Source organism: Poecilia formosa, unplaced genomic scaffold (genome assembly GCF_000485575.1).
Source record: "Poecilia formosa unplaced genomic scaffold, Poecilia_formosa-5.1.2 Scaffold511, whole genome shotgun sequence".
NCBI lineage: Eukaryota > Metazoa > Chordata > Actinopteri > Cyprinodontiformes > Poeciliidae > Poecilia > Poecilia formosa.
The window spans coordinates 169,852-183,575 of NW_006800450.1; the positions used below are offsets into that span (position 1 = coordinate 169,852).

General features: G+C 39.3%; 1 protein-coding gene across 1 annotated transcript in view; it reads left to right on the top strand.

Annotated features, from left to right (window-relative positions):
• fah (fumarylacetoacetate hydrolase (fumarylacetoacetase)) overlaps window positions 1–3,073 on the top strand; it is a 138,398-nt gene extending 135,325 nt beyond the window's left edge. Inside the window, exon 13 of the mRNA XM_016664784.1 lies at window positions 3,058–3,073. The gene's annotated coding sequence lies outside the window, so the exon portion shown is untranslated. The remainder of the gene's footprint in view (window positions 1–3,057) is intronic.
• The last annotated feature ends 10,651 nt before the right edge of the window (window positions 3,074–13,724 follow it).

Consider the following 13,724-nt stretch of genomic DNA (forward strand, 5'->3'; position numbering starts at 1 on the left):
CATTGAGCCTCGATGTAGCCAAACTCTGTCAAGTGTTTTTTTTTTTTAAAACGTCATATTAGATTCGTTGTGTTGATGCATTTTGACGTGCTTCATCCCCGAGGTATTTCTTCGGCGGAACACGCAAACTTCCCCATTCACTCTCAGAGCTTTTTAGTTCCTCGCCACATCGCTTAGGATTTGTTGCTGCGCGCTTGCGCATTGTGAAGGAAAGAGGAGAAAAGCTGCACAGGCAGGCTGCGAACTGAGATGCAGGGGTTTGTGATCGGCAACAAGAGACAGTGATCGGCGATCACCGATCATAGACTTTTTCACGGAAATCGGCCGATTATGATCGGTGACCGATCTATTTATAAAGCCTCAGTAAACAACATTATTTGTTTTTGTATCCCTCGCTCAATAAAAACCAGTTCACCTTAGTCTCCACTGCATCAGCATTTTCTAAGATTATTCAAAACTGCATACTATAGATATGCTTTTTACCTTTTAAAGCTGCAGTATGTAACTTTTACCAAAATTTGGTCAAACTGTCACCATGTTTCGACAATATATGAGACAGATAATCTGTGAAAAGATCGAACTCCATCTCCTCCCAGTAGTATTACTACTGCTGTCTGCAAAACTACTGCACCTCTCCCGATCAAAAAACAATCAATCGAAGCCAGGAGGAAGATCTTAGGACTATTAACCATGCTTATGTATGTACTGCCCAATGTATTACTGACAATGAGACAACTTACTGTTCCAGGAAAACGATTTATCCGCCGTCATCAGTGATGATGCTAAATAGTCTTAGCAAGCTCCATTGTTGGTGAACCAGCTGTTGGGTACCAAACGGGAAATGGGGATGGTGTGAGCACCATGTACAAGAGGTAATCAACATCTCTAAGACCTCCTCCTGGTACTGATTTGGTATTTCTGGTGGAGCACTGTATTTTTCTCAATCTCTCTCAAACTGTGGTCCTCAAGGTACTACATGTGAGCTCAAAGTGCAACTCTATAGTTAACTTACCAAAGGATTGTGTTTAAAAATAATAATGAAGCTCACCGAGATGTTCAGATGTTTTCTTTAGTTGTCCTGAAAAATTATGTTTGTGTCTTAAATTCCTAAATATGGAGTTTGAATTAAGAATGGACCATTATTTTTTATAAATAAAAGAATGAAGCCTTGGTGTAAATTCAAACTGGAAGACTTTTCAGCCCCATCTACATTGTCTAATCGCTGTGTTATGTTTATCTGCTGCAGCCTATTAACATTGGACCATGCCTTGTCTTAGCAAGTAATCAGTCAACCTTTTGTTTATAAGGACCTTCATCCATGGCACCATGTGTTTTCCAGGCGGGAGGATGTTGCCAGTCGGCATCGCAAAATGCTTATCCAAGCTTAACGCAATTCACAGCACAGTGTCTTTTGTGGAGGTCAGAGTTCCTTCTCCCATAAATTCATTTATGTCAATAAAACTTTTTAATCACTGTTTTTCTCTGTATGAGTCTCTCCAGGTTGAAATGCAGTCTTGTTTGAAAAAAAAACCCAAAGCCATAAGTGGTTTAAGACTGGGTCACTCAAAAAGAAAAAAAAAAAACCTTAAGCTATCAGTGGAAAGAAAATGCCAGGACTGCTTATGATCAGAGGAAGCCAAGTCATGCCTCCTAAGAGTATTGATGTGTTGTTCATAAGCGATTCAATTTCTTTGCCAGGAACGAATCTCAATTGGTGAAAACATTTTACAACTTTGCTTGCTTGTAAAGCTCTGCTCAGATGTCACCAACTATTGCAATTTTTATTTAATCTCCAAATAAATGCCATAGATAAATACAATTGGAATAAATATAATGCATACAAGGATTATTGTTTCTGCCAAAGTAACGCAAATCTATTTTTTTCTTTTATTATGCTTCTAAACTACTAATAGCCCTAAAAGTATGTTAATGCACACAACACAACTTCTTTTTTTATTTCCATGTGTTTGACATCATTGGAAAGCTTAGAAACCACACTTTCAGAGACTGCAAATAATTAAAATAGACTTGTTCATGGTTTTGTCATAGCCAGTCACATTTCCAAAATAGCACCAACCTTCTCATTAAGATGAACAAAGACAACAAATGAGTGGAGAGACTAATGGTTTAATTTCGTATTTTATATATTAAGATGTGTTATTGTGGGGCAATTTCAAATTAGGTGGTCTGTAAATGAGTTAAATGGTTCTCAGCCTGGTTTGAAAAAAAAAAACAAAACACTGCTGTTGTTGACAGCAGGACCACAGGATAAGGTAGAGGAGCTTGATTTTTTTCCACACATTATCTAGCTCATATTAGTGATAGTTTTGACAAATATGTTAAAAAAAACCTGCAGCTTTAAGTGTATTTTCATGAAAACAGTTAATTAAAACAAAACTGAAATAATTCCATTATTAATAGACTTGGAGATAAACTGTTGTCAGTTAAATTGATCACTTTTCGAGAGAGCCCTGAACCATTAGGACATTTGTCATAATTTATTACCTTTCTATCCACCTTATTTTTGATGGAAATATGTATAGTCAGTTGGCAGATTTTTGTGTGAGCCTTCCGGTCAGGCACCTCCAATCAGTGGTGAACTAACTCAGTTTTGACAGTCATTGTAACAAGTCATAATTCTGGCTTTGAGGAAGACTGGGATTGTTTGTATTGTTAGAGGTTTCCATAATAATTGTTACAAAAAGAAATAATTAATTGGAGGAGGAGTGTTTTAGTCATAAGTTGCATATGACGATGCAATGACCTTCATCCACTGCCGAAGAATGAGGATTCCCTTCGCCTGTGGTTATAAGCTGTAAAATAAATAAAAAAAACACCAAATCGACTGTATATTTGCTCTTTTTATTTTATGGACTCAAGACCTATAGAAGACCACCGATAACAGAAAAGTGGCTGGGCTATGAAATCCAGCCAATAAGTTCTTATTTCTCAACAGAGAAATAAGAACTGGAAGGAGATGTGTCAAGTAGTAGTAGTAAGGAAGGAGATGTGTCAAGTAGTAGTAGTACTTGCAAGCTCATGTCTATTGTAAAAAATATATATATACATATATATACACACAATAAGTCATTACTAGATGACTTATTGTATATGTGACATTAATGCCAAAATATTTTAATGCAGAGTGATTTCAAACTCTGCACTGTTGTGGGCCATACAGTTTTCAAATACGGCGTTGCCATTATATTTGCTGACAGTGAGCTATCACTTGGTCATTTCAGCACCAGCATTGACTGACAACGCGGCAGGAAAAATATATAGGTTCAAAACTGGCATGCATGAATGCAAGTAGCTAGCAGAAGTTGGTTTAAAAAGATGAACTATTGTGTTTTCATTCTGTGTACATAAGTTTTTAATAATACATCGTTCTCACAGATTGTCAGTAGATTGCAGATTGTCAATATTTTTGTCTGTAATAACTGGGTTAAACATGAATACATGGGCCTGGTCCCAAGGGTTGGTGTCTCAGCAAGTTTTTGTGTAGGATATATAAAGGTTTTGTGTTTCATGGTGAGTTTGTTTCAGAATTTGAGACCTGGCCATGCCCCTTCAGCACACACGAAAACTAACTGGTTTGATAATTATTATTTGGCCATGCCTTATGAAGAAACGGACCAGGTTTAAAGCCAATTGATCAAACTCACTAGAAGAAGTTTGATCAAATGTGCTATAAGCACCATCCCTGCTAAGGCCTAATAAGAAACAGAACCTCTCCAATGTTCTTTATGAAGCATTACAGGCTATGTAACCTGTTTTGGGTGTGCAACTAGTACAAGTGCTTTTCTTTTCTTGTACTAGTAAAAAGCACTGTGTTCAAACGCTAGAAACTTCTGACACCAAAGAAAGAAGACATCCGGAGAAGATTACCTTCGACCCCTGCAAGATCCCAAGAGGAATTGTCGACAGGAGCTCATGTGCAAGGCCTGCACATTCTTCATCAGCATCATCTTTCTTCCTTGAGAGTGGTGGTTGGTGCGCCCAATGCCCCCGTCAGAGACATGCCCCACTTTGCATATAACAGAGACTTCCATTTCTGAGAATGGAAAAAAATGTCAGTGGCTTTCTTCCATGGTTTTAAAGGCCTATCCCCAGGGACCTCAAGAAGAAAAACTAATTATTTATTTTACTCTATGCTAACTTATTCAAAAGCTTTATTTTGAGACAATAAAGGAGTCCATACCATATATAAAAAAAATAAGTAAATAATAATCATCAAGTAAAAGGAGGATGCAGTCATCACAAAGCAGATAAACAATTATCCCAATGTTTGAAAAAGGTAGAAGTATATCTAACATCGCTAAGTGTTGTAGTTGTCAGAGCTCTTAAAAAATCCAAGCAGCAAATAAAGCATCAAATTCCCTAGCAAAGCATGAAAAGTTGGTTACTTATGATAAAGATCTAACTTGCAAATGTCCAACATGGAAGTCTGAGAAGAATTCTAAAAGCGTCCTGATAGGCTACTTGCAGTTTCTTCATCATTGCTTTGCTGTAGTTTCACCACTGATAGGCCGTATAAAACGAGGTGTAAAACGTTTGAAAAAGGGACACTTTCACTTCATCTGTATTCATGCTAAATTTCTGTGCCAAAATATTAGCTTGAATGTACTCCTCAGAACACTGTCGCTTCGCATCATCATCATCACAGAGATCACTCATCAGAATAAGACCGAGAAATTTTTACATTAACCAAACTCATAACTTGATTTGCTTAATTAAAAGATAGAAAATTAATCTTCTCAAACTTTAAACTCCTTAGTTGTAGCAATCATAACAACACTCCTTTTGGGATTAAACATTATGTCAAACTGGACACAATATCTACCACAGACCCTGAGTGACTGCTGTAAGCCAGCACTTTAGGGAGACAAAAGGACCAGATCATCTGCGTATATTAAATGATTTACAAGATGTTGTTACGGCCCAAGGCCTTTTCCTTTGGGTCTCTAACATCCATGTTTTGGACTCCTTAATTGGTGCTGATTGGAAGTGGAGGCAGCTGGCCAGTGTCTCCAGATGACGTCAGATCCACCTTAAGATGCACCACTTTCTCTGACTAAGCAGCTCATTCTTCCTGTCTCCCTGCCACTCTCTCCCCCAACCAGTTATGGTTTTTGTTAAATAAATTCCCTTTTAAGTGATCTCTTGCGTTGCTTCCCTTTCATTTGTTATGGTTTAAGAGCCAGACCATAACAATGTTTACCCGCATACATCCAGTCTTGCAATCATTTAGTCCAGTGGTGTCCAAAGTCTGTCCTCAAAGGCCAGCATCCTGCATGTTTTAGTTCTCTTCCTGGTGGTAGTAACAACCTTTTCAGTATGTCAATGTTCTTCTTAGACCTTCTAATGAGCCAAAATTTGATCCAGGTGCCAGCATCCTAAAACATGCAGGATGCCGGCCCTCGAGGACTGGCTTTTGGTGTCATGGAGGGTGTGGTTGGTGGTGGTGAGAATGAACGCTGACCCAGATGATGATTTAATAAAGAGAGCTCAGGCACAGTCCAACACAGGCAGCATGGCAGAGAGTTAGCACACAGCTAATTACTGGTAGCAACTGAAAAACTGAGGACTGAAAAAGAGAGCTAAACCAATATGGGACTTTACAGTACAACTGTGATGGCAGGCAGACAGACGACAAATGACATACAACGTACACTTGACAAGAGACAAAGACAACAGGTGGGACTAAATACACAGGGAGGGTAATCAAGGAATGAGACACACCTGGGAAGCAATCAACGGAGAAGACGCAGAAACAACAGACTCGGGACAGCAACTGAACACAGAAAAACCTTAATATAAATACACAGAAACACGGATCATGACATTGGGTACCACTGATTTAGTTCAACAGGTACAAAATAAAAAGAACACCAGATAAAATTCCACCTTGTCTGACTCCATTAGATACAGATAAAGGTTCAGAAACCTTCGAATTACATTTAACTTGTACAGACTGATGAGGATACCAATAATGTAATATCCTGATTAAATATGCAGGGATGTCTTTACTTTGCAGTTTAACAAATAACTTATGGTGGTTAACTGTGTCAAAAGCTTTAGATGCAACCAACAAAACATAAAAACATAAGTATTCTGTCTCATATTTACTTACAATTTCTTTCAATTAATAAATACATAAATCATTCACTAGCAAGGACCACGCCACAAAGATGTACATTTGAAGAAATATTGATGAAGGGGTGAGGGATAAAAGGATGAGGGATGAAGGGATGAAGGGATGAGGGATGTAGGGATTGGGGATAAAGGGAAGTATAATGTAGAGATGAGGGATGAAGGGATGTAAGGATGAAGGAATGAAAGGACAAGGGTTGAAGGGATGAATGATCTTGATTTGGTCATCTGGGGAGAATGATGGAGGGTTTGGGAGGTGAAGACTCTATGTGGGGATTTGGTCTTCGGGAAACGGATCTTCTTATTTTCCTGAGCCTGCATAGGACCCCCCAGACGAAACCTGCAGCGTAAAGAAGTGAAACATGGTTATGAATGAAGGAGAATAAAATGAAAGAGATAAAGGGTAAGAGAGGGTGGGGTTGACAAAATGTAACAGACTGAGATGAGTGGGTGAGCAGAGTATAAATAGGCCACCTGGAAAATTAGAGGTGTGGTTTGGGCGTGGCCCTGCTCCTGAACTTAAGTTAACACATTAACTCCATTTCACTAGCAAGGACCATGCCACAAAGATATATGCTTGAAGATTTATTGATGAAGGGATGAGGGATAAAAGAATGAGGGATGAAGGGATGAGGGATGTAGGGATGAAGGGATTTAGGGATGAAGGGGTGTAGGGAAGAAGGAATGAAAGAATAAGGGTTGACGGGATGAATGATCTTGATTTGGTCATCTGGGGAGAATGATGGAGGGCTTGGGAGGTGAAGACTCTGGGTGGGGGTTTGGTCTTCGGGAAACGGAGCTTCTTATTTTCCCAAACCCGCATAGGACCCCCAAAAGAGTCTGATTTAAATAGAACAGATGAGAGAAAGAGCTTGTCATGAATCACTGAGATTATTATGAATGCATGAACTGTACGCTGGGGATAACCAGCAACTTAAACTTGAATCATCTTATCAGAGATGAAGGGATGGAGGGATGAAGGGATGAGAGATGATCTGACTGAATGCTGAAGAGGCGGCTCCTATGCAGACGTGTTTAATGTGTGTTGCAGAACGGGCTCAAAGTGGATGTGTGAGAGGAGCAGGAGGTTTCCTCATCTATTTGATGAGCTTGTTGGCTCTTGTGTTTGCTTCGTCGATGCGAAGTTTATTCATGTCCGCCTTATCGTTGATGCAATATGAGAATGGGTGGAATAAAGTTTGAGAGAGATGCCTGATCTTAACTGAGATGACTGGAGATCCATGCTCAAGTGGCTAGTTTTCAGGATTCTGAGATGCGGTGTGGACCTTCAGATGAAATGCTTGCTGAAATTCTGGTCTGAAAATAAAGACTGGCTCATAGGGGTTGAGGATGGAGTTGGGATGGAAGAGAAGAAAAGGATGAGAGCTGATCAGTTGACTTGTCTGAAGAAAAAAGTTATGACTGTGAATGGTGATATCTGAAAAGCATAAATGAATGAAGCATTGTGCTTGAGGAGCTAGAACTACAGGGGAGTAGGCTGGATTCATATCCAGCCTACTTGAAGAAGATAGTGAAGCTGGAGTTGGATGAGTTACTGAATCTGGAGCAAAGAGTCAGAATTTTTGAAGAAAGCAACACAACGTCAGTGATGCTCTGAGTTACTGGAATGTGAGCTGCTCAAAGCAGGAACTGATGCTAGACTGAGACCAGAGTGAGTCTAAATAAACAAGAGTAGACTTCTTATGCCATTCATGTCCCCAAAGTTTTGCTGCAAAAATGATGGGGTAAGTTTGAAAAGTGCAAGAGAAATGAACTCTTGAGGCCATTTTGGCTTCACCATTTACCTCTGGAATAGCCACCAAGTCTATAAAGGGAGTTGCATTTGTGTAGATTTGAAAGTGCTAGGGAGTCATTGTAGAGGAAAAACATGCCCTTGCAGTAGTGATCAAGGATGAATGAGTCTTGAACAGAAGGGATGCTGGCTGCTTTTTGGTGGAATATTAGGAATGCAAGATTTCTCTGAGGAATGATACAAATTGCATGGTTCACAAAATCAAGAAATGTAAGCAACTGTTATTTGAAACATCTATCAGTGGGTAAAATTAAAAAGAGAGCAAAGTGATTTGATTGATCTTTCAGGGCTACATGACGAACGAAAGGGAGGAAAGCTATGAAGTAAAAGCTCTTTTCCAGAACATGTCTGAGCGCCAGAAAGTCTGGCTGAATGAGGAGTACTTTGAAGATGTCTCCTTTGCAGAGCCCAGCCCCTTGGTCTGCTAAGGGGCTGGGCTTTGAATGATCTTATCGAATCCTTCTGTGACGTCTTTGGCTATAAATGAGTCAGCTGTGCCAGGACCAGAAGGAGCGAACTGAAAATAGAGACAGTGATAAGTGGAATTTGGAATATCTATGCCCGAGTGAAAATCATGAATGAGTCCGTCAACGAGAAAATTAAACTCCCTATTGGAATGGTGTTTAAGGGCAGGAATGAGAGCATTCACCTTGATTGAGAGTAAAGATATCGTTTTAGTAAATTTACAGTGGAAGTAGGATTGTGAGGTCAGAATATCCTTGCATAGACACCGTCACAAATTAGCTGGCATGCAGCAGTTTGTGGCTGGAGACTGAACTGCCAAGATCGTTGAAATTATTGCAGATCATTTTGTCCTTCTGGTACAGGATGACACAGCTTCATTTGTCGGCACCCTCAGAAAATTGGTGAGTTTACAAGAGGGTTGATATCTGAGGTTTGGGTTGATATGAAGGGGAGAGGCAGTGGGAGACTGCCAATCAGAGGCTGAAGAAGTGTGAGATGAGGAATGAGGATGAAGAGGGAGAGTAATTGAACAAGTAGATGTAGCACCGCAGAAACTACAAGAAAGATGCGCAGGCAGCAAAATGCGGCAGTTATTCGTGTTAAGGAAAATCCAGAATGTCCCCTGATTAAATTGTTGAATGGCCTACTACCTGAGCTGCAAAAAGAATGTGACATTGATGGAAGCCTGAGTCTCCACATCAGAGAGCCATGTCAAGAATGATGGAGAGTTAGTCATCGAATTCAGAGCTGGGAAATGAATATTAGAGTGTATGGAATTCTTACTGAGGAAGCCAATAATCTTCGAGGTTGCATTGGTTGCTTCGGTGTTGTGCATTTTCTATAATTCTATTGTTGAGAGCGTCGTCTCTTCTGCCGTAATCTGCTGGGGCAGCAGCATCAGAGCCAGGGACCTAAAAGGTTTGACCGCCTGATAAAGAAGACTGGTACTGTTCTGTAGATGACTAAATCAGACAGCTGCGGCTGATCCAGAATTCTGCTGCTGGTGTTTGGCTAAAGTCTGGAAGGTAGCGCGCATCCCTATAGTTCTAAAATCCCTGCACTGGGTCCCTGTAGCTCAGAGAATAGACTATAAAATATTGTTGTTAATTTATAAATCACTGAATGGCTTAGAGCTACAATAAGTAAAGATTTGCTGTTGTATTGACCTTCCTGACTTTTTGGGTCTTCTGATTGCGGACTGTTCTGCGTTCACCACCAAACATGGAGAAGTGGCCTTCTGCTGCTATCCACCACGAATGTGGAACAATTTTCAGAAATCTATCGGAAGACTATTGAAACACTGAATTCCTTTAAATTCAGACTTAACACACCTATTTAGAGTTGCTATTGAAACATTGTAAATGGTGTGTAATACTGCCACAAAACAAAATGTTATATTCCAATTGTTAACTGTGTTTTCTAGAAATGCATTTAGTTTGTTTTTGTTTTTTTAACGTAATGTAAAGCGCTTTTGAACTGCCTTGTTTGCTGAAATGTACCAGAACTTGATGAATTGACTGTGGAACTTCTGGAGATGATTATGTAAATAAAGATTCTTCATAAATCAAGAAAATTATGAACAACATCTTATTCATGAGACTGATTTGGGAAAGCAGAGCATCTTCGGTCAGAAGTTTCTTCTAATTCTGTGTAGAACGGATCACTGCGGAAGATTTTTCCTGGCAACAGCCATCCATATCATTTAGAATTTGATGGCAAAATTAAGGTAAAATGGAAGGATGTTATGTTGTGTTATTGCATGAAAGGGACAGAAGGGGGAGCTCTGATTATGTATGTTAAAAAGATGTTTGTGAAGCTTGGGAGGATAGGGATGAAACAGACAAGAGCTTTGAAGCTCAAACAGAGAGGATGCGGGCAGATAGTGTAATACAACCTGGCTCCCACTAGGGGAGCTATCGGTACGAGTAGAAGTCCGGAATCGGTGCGAGAGGAGGCGGAAATGACGTCACCAGAGACACTGGAGGAGGAAGCAGACACTGGGAAAGAAACGGAAGCACGTTATGTTTGGATTTCGGTGGTGGTGCTGTTGACTGTTGAGTTTCTGAGGAGGAACGCTGAGATGTGGATATGTTGGTGGTGCTTGGCTGAGAGACTCTGGAAGTTCGCAGTGATCCGGGAGGAGCCTGACGCTCCGATGGAGATCGACTCGCCGGCATCGGAATGACGTCACCGGAGATGTTGGAGGAGGAAACAGACGTTGTTGTCTGCATAGACATAAGAATAAACCCCGCATAGACCGCTCTCGCCTATTGTAGCTGACCAGCTTTAGGGCGGCCATCTTGGAGCGGTCGACCGCTCCACTCAGCTTTATATGTTTTGCAGGCACAATGACATATCAGCGCATTTAATCGATCATAACACGCATTTTTGTTAATGAAAACCTTATTCAAACAGCTATCAAAGCTACATTTATAAATAATTGTATTTTTAAAGTATTTTTTTTAAATGTATTGATACATAGTTCAGCATATTGAAATATGCTTAGTGGGGAAAACAATAGAATAGGAATAGAATATCCTGATATTGATTTAATATTGATGCATGATGAGCATTTTACAAAGCACACAGCTGTTCATAATTAATTTAATAAATGATTTAGTAATATCAATACATATTTATATAAATATACAAACACAAATAAATAATGATTAATAATGACACAAGTAAATAATGATTAATACTGAATAATATATTATATGGCGTATTGTATGGCCTAATATATATTATTCATTGGCTGTTTTCCAGCCGACGAGTTCTAGCTTCAGAGTGATTCAACAGCTGAGATTGAGTCCAAAATCCAATGTGAGATTCATCAATGTCGTGCAGTGAATCCATCTCTCTTTAAAGATATTTCCCACCTCTTCCTCAAATCGTGTGTTTAGGAAACCTTCAAAACAAAAACAGAAGATTTGGGAGGTATCTTACAGAATGACAGAATGAAAGAATTACATATAAATAACAGTCTTTACCACCTGTGTAAACTTTCCTGGTGAATGTTATAAGACGTAATATAAGTTTTATAAAATATGTTACATTGTTTCATTTCTAATGTAGGCTCTGGTGTCAGATAATCTAAGTCAATGTTAGAGAATAATTATTTTTTATTTAAGATTTACGGAATCTCTGTTAGCCTTCGTAGTGGGGGCTGGAACCTGGTATTACACCAAGCACTATAGCTAATATTAGCTGATCTCTCACCAGTGGACATACATATAGTAAAGTAATATTCTAATCACAAAATATGCACAATAATATGTCCATCTTACTTGTGAAATGTTCTGTCAAGCCCTCACATCAATAGTCCGTCGACCTGAACAACAATATCCCGCAGTGCTGAGACATCTTCTGCTGTTTTGCTTGAGCAAAGTCCAAGGGACGACTGCTCCAAAATGGCCGCCGTATTTCCTGCGCCGGAGCAGCCAATGCGGGGTCTACTATTCCACTATGTCTATGGTTGTCTTACATGGGGTTCCAGAAAGGGATACCTTTCTTATGTAGAGAGCGCTGAAGACGAGCGACGACCTGGAATCTGAGGCCTTGACAAGTTGAGACGCCTGCGGTGGAGCGCTGGGATGTGGATGTGTTGGAGTTGTTTGGCTGAGTGACTCCTGAAGGCGGCAGTGGCCTGGAAGAACGAGCCTGATGGCTGACGCCTCTTAGCGGTCTACAGCCATGGGACTGGAATGTTGTTGGAGGTGAAGGATGTTGAAATGACGCCAATGAGGAGTGAGACGGAGTTCGAGTATCCAAGATGACAGAGCGCTGGCGTTTGCGACTTGAAGCTTGACTAATTACTAGAAGAGGAGAATATTCGGCACTAATATCCTTGTCAGACACTAGCCCAAATCAGCTTCATTTTATATATGATATTCTCATAACTGAACAATTTTGAAACATTTTCACAGTTTAATTCCACATAAGCAGGAATGTGATCAGATGTTGCCAATGGATGCAAAATCTCAACCTTAGTTATTCATTCATGTGCATCAGCTATGCATATAAAGTGATCAAGCCAAGATGTTGTATGGCATGCTTCACTGATGTGTATATATGGCTGTCCGCTGCAGCTTCTCTTTAATAGATGAAACCAGGTTATTTTTTAGACAAAACTGAACTAAATGTTATTAATAAAGGGAGCAAGTATTCGATATGTCAGCATTCAGGTCTCCAACAATGAAGACACAAGTATAGTCACATTATTTAATAAATGAACTTATAAAAACAAGCTTAGCTTAATACCCATCTTAATTATGCTGACACCCATATGTAGTATAAAATAAAAAAGGCTTTGTTCTTGAGAACAATCTCTACTGCTATATTATGACTTCAATCTGTAGTGGCTTACTATGTGTGACTCTTCTTTGTGAAGTATATATAATTGTGCATTGGCATTCTCTTGTCTTTTTCATCATCTTTTGTGCAATTAATATAAACAGTGTTTATTATGATCAAAAGAAGGGAATGTAATGGAAAAACTTAAGTGCTCCTCACCGCTGTTCTCCTTTAGGTTAGTTGCATAGTCTTGTCATGAGATTGGTCAAGCAATTGTTGATGCTCAAAACTATCAAGTTGTTACTTACCCAACACAGAACTTATCAGGATTTAAGCTGTCCTCTTTAGCATTAAAGGACTCCACAGAATCCCTGATATATAACAATCAATGATTCACAACTATAGTCTAATCAAGTCTCTCTTCTCTGACCAGAATCTATAAAAAGAAGCCAGAATCCACTATTACTCAGAGCAGACTTGACAGATTACTTTAACTCTGTATTTTTGTTCTCACCTTGAAAGGTTTTAATTTCTTATTTATTTTATGTGCAAATATACATAGTTGTACATCTTTTAAGACACGTCTACTGTTTCTGTCATGATGTGTGTAGGGGTGGGCCCAATGGCAGCAGAGGCTAGAAGGACTTAAGAAATAACCTAACTAGAATTACCAAAAGACAATATACACAGACTCGGACATGTTCGGACTGAACCTAGGGTGATGAAATTAACATTACTAGAAACACTGCAGGGAAGCTGAAATAAGAAATAACTAGAAGGATAAAAAGGAAATAAACTATATTCACTAAAGAAAGCTCGACATGGACTCAGACAAACAGGGACAGAACCTAAGGTAACTAAAGAATAAACCTAACTAGAAACACTATAAAGGACTGAAAAAGAAAGCAATAAGACAATTTTAATTACACTAAATACCTCAAATAATATCAAAAGGACCACGAAGGGTTAAACTAAAATGAACTAAAATATAAAGCTAAAT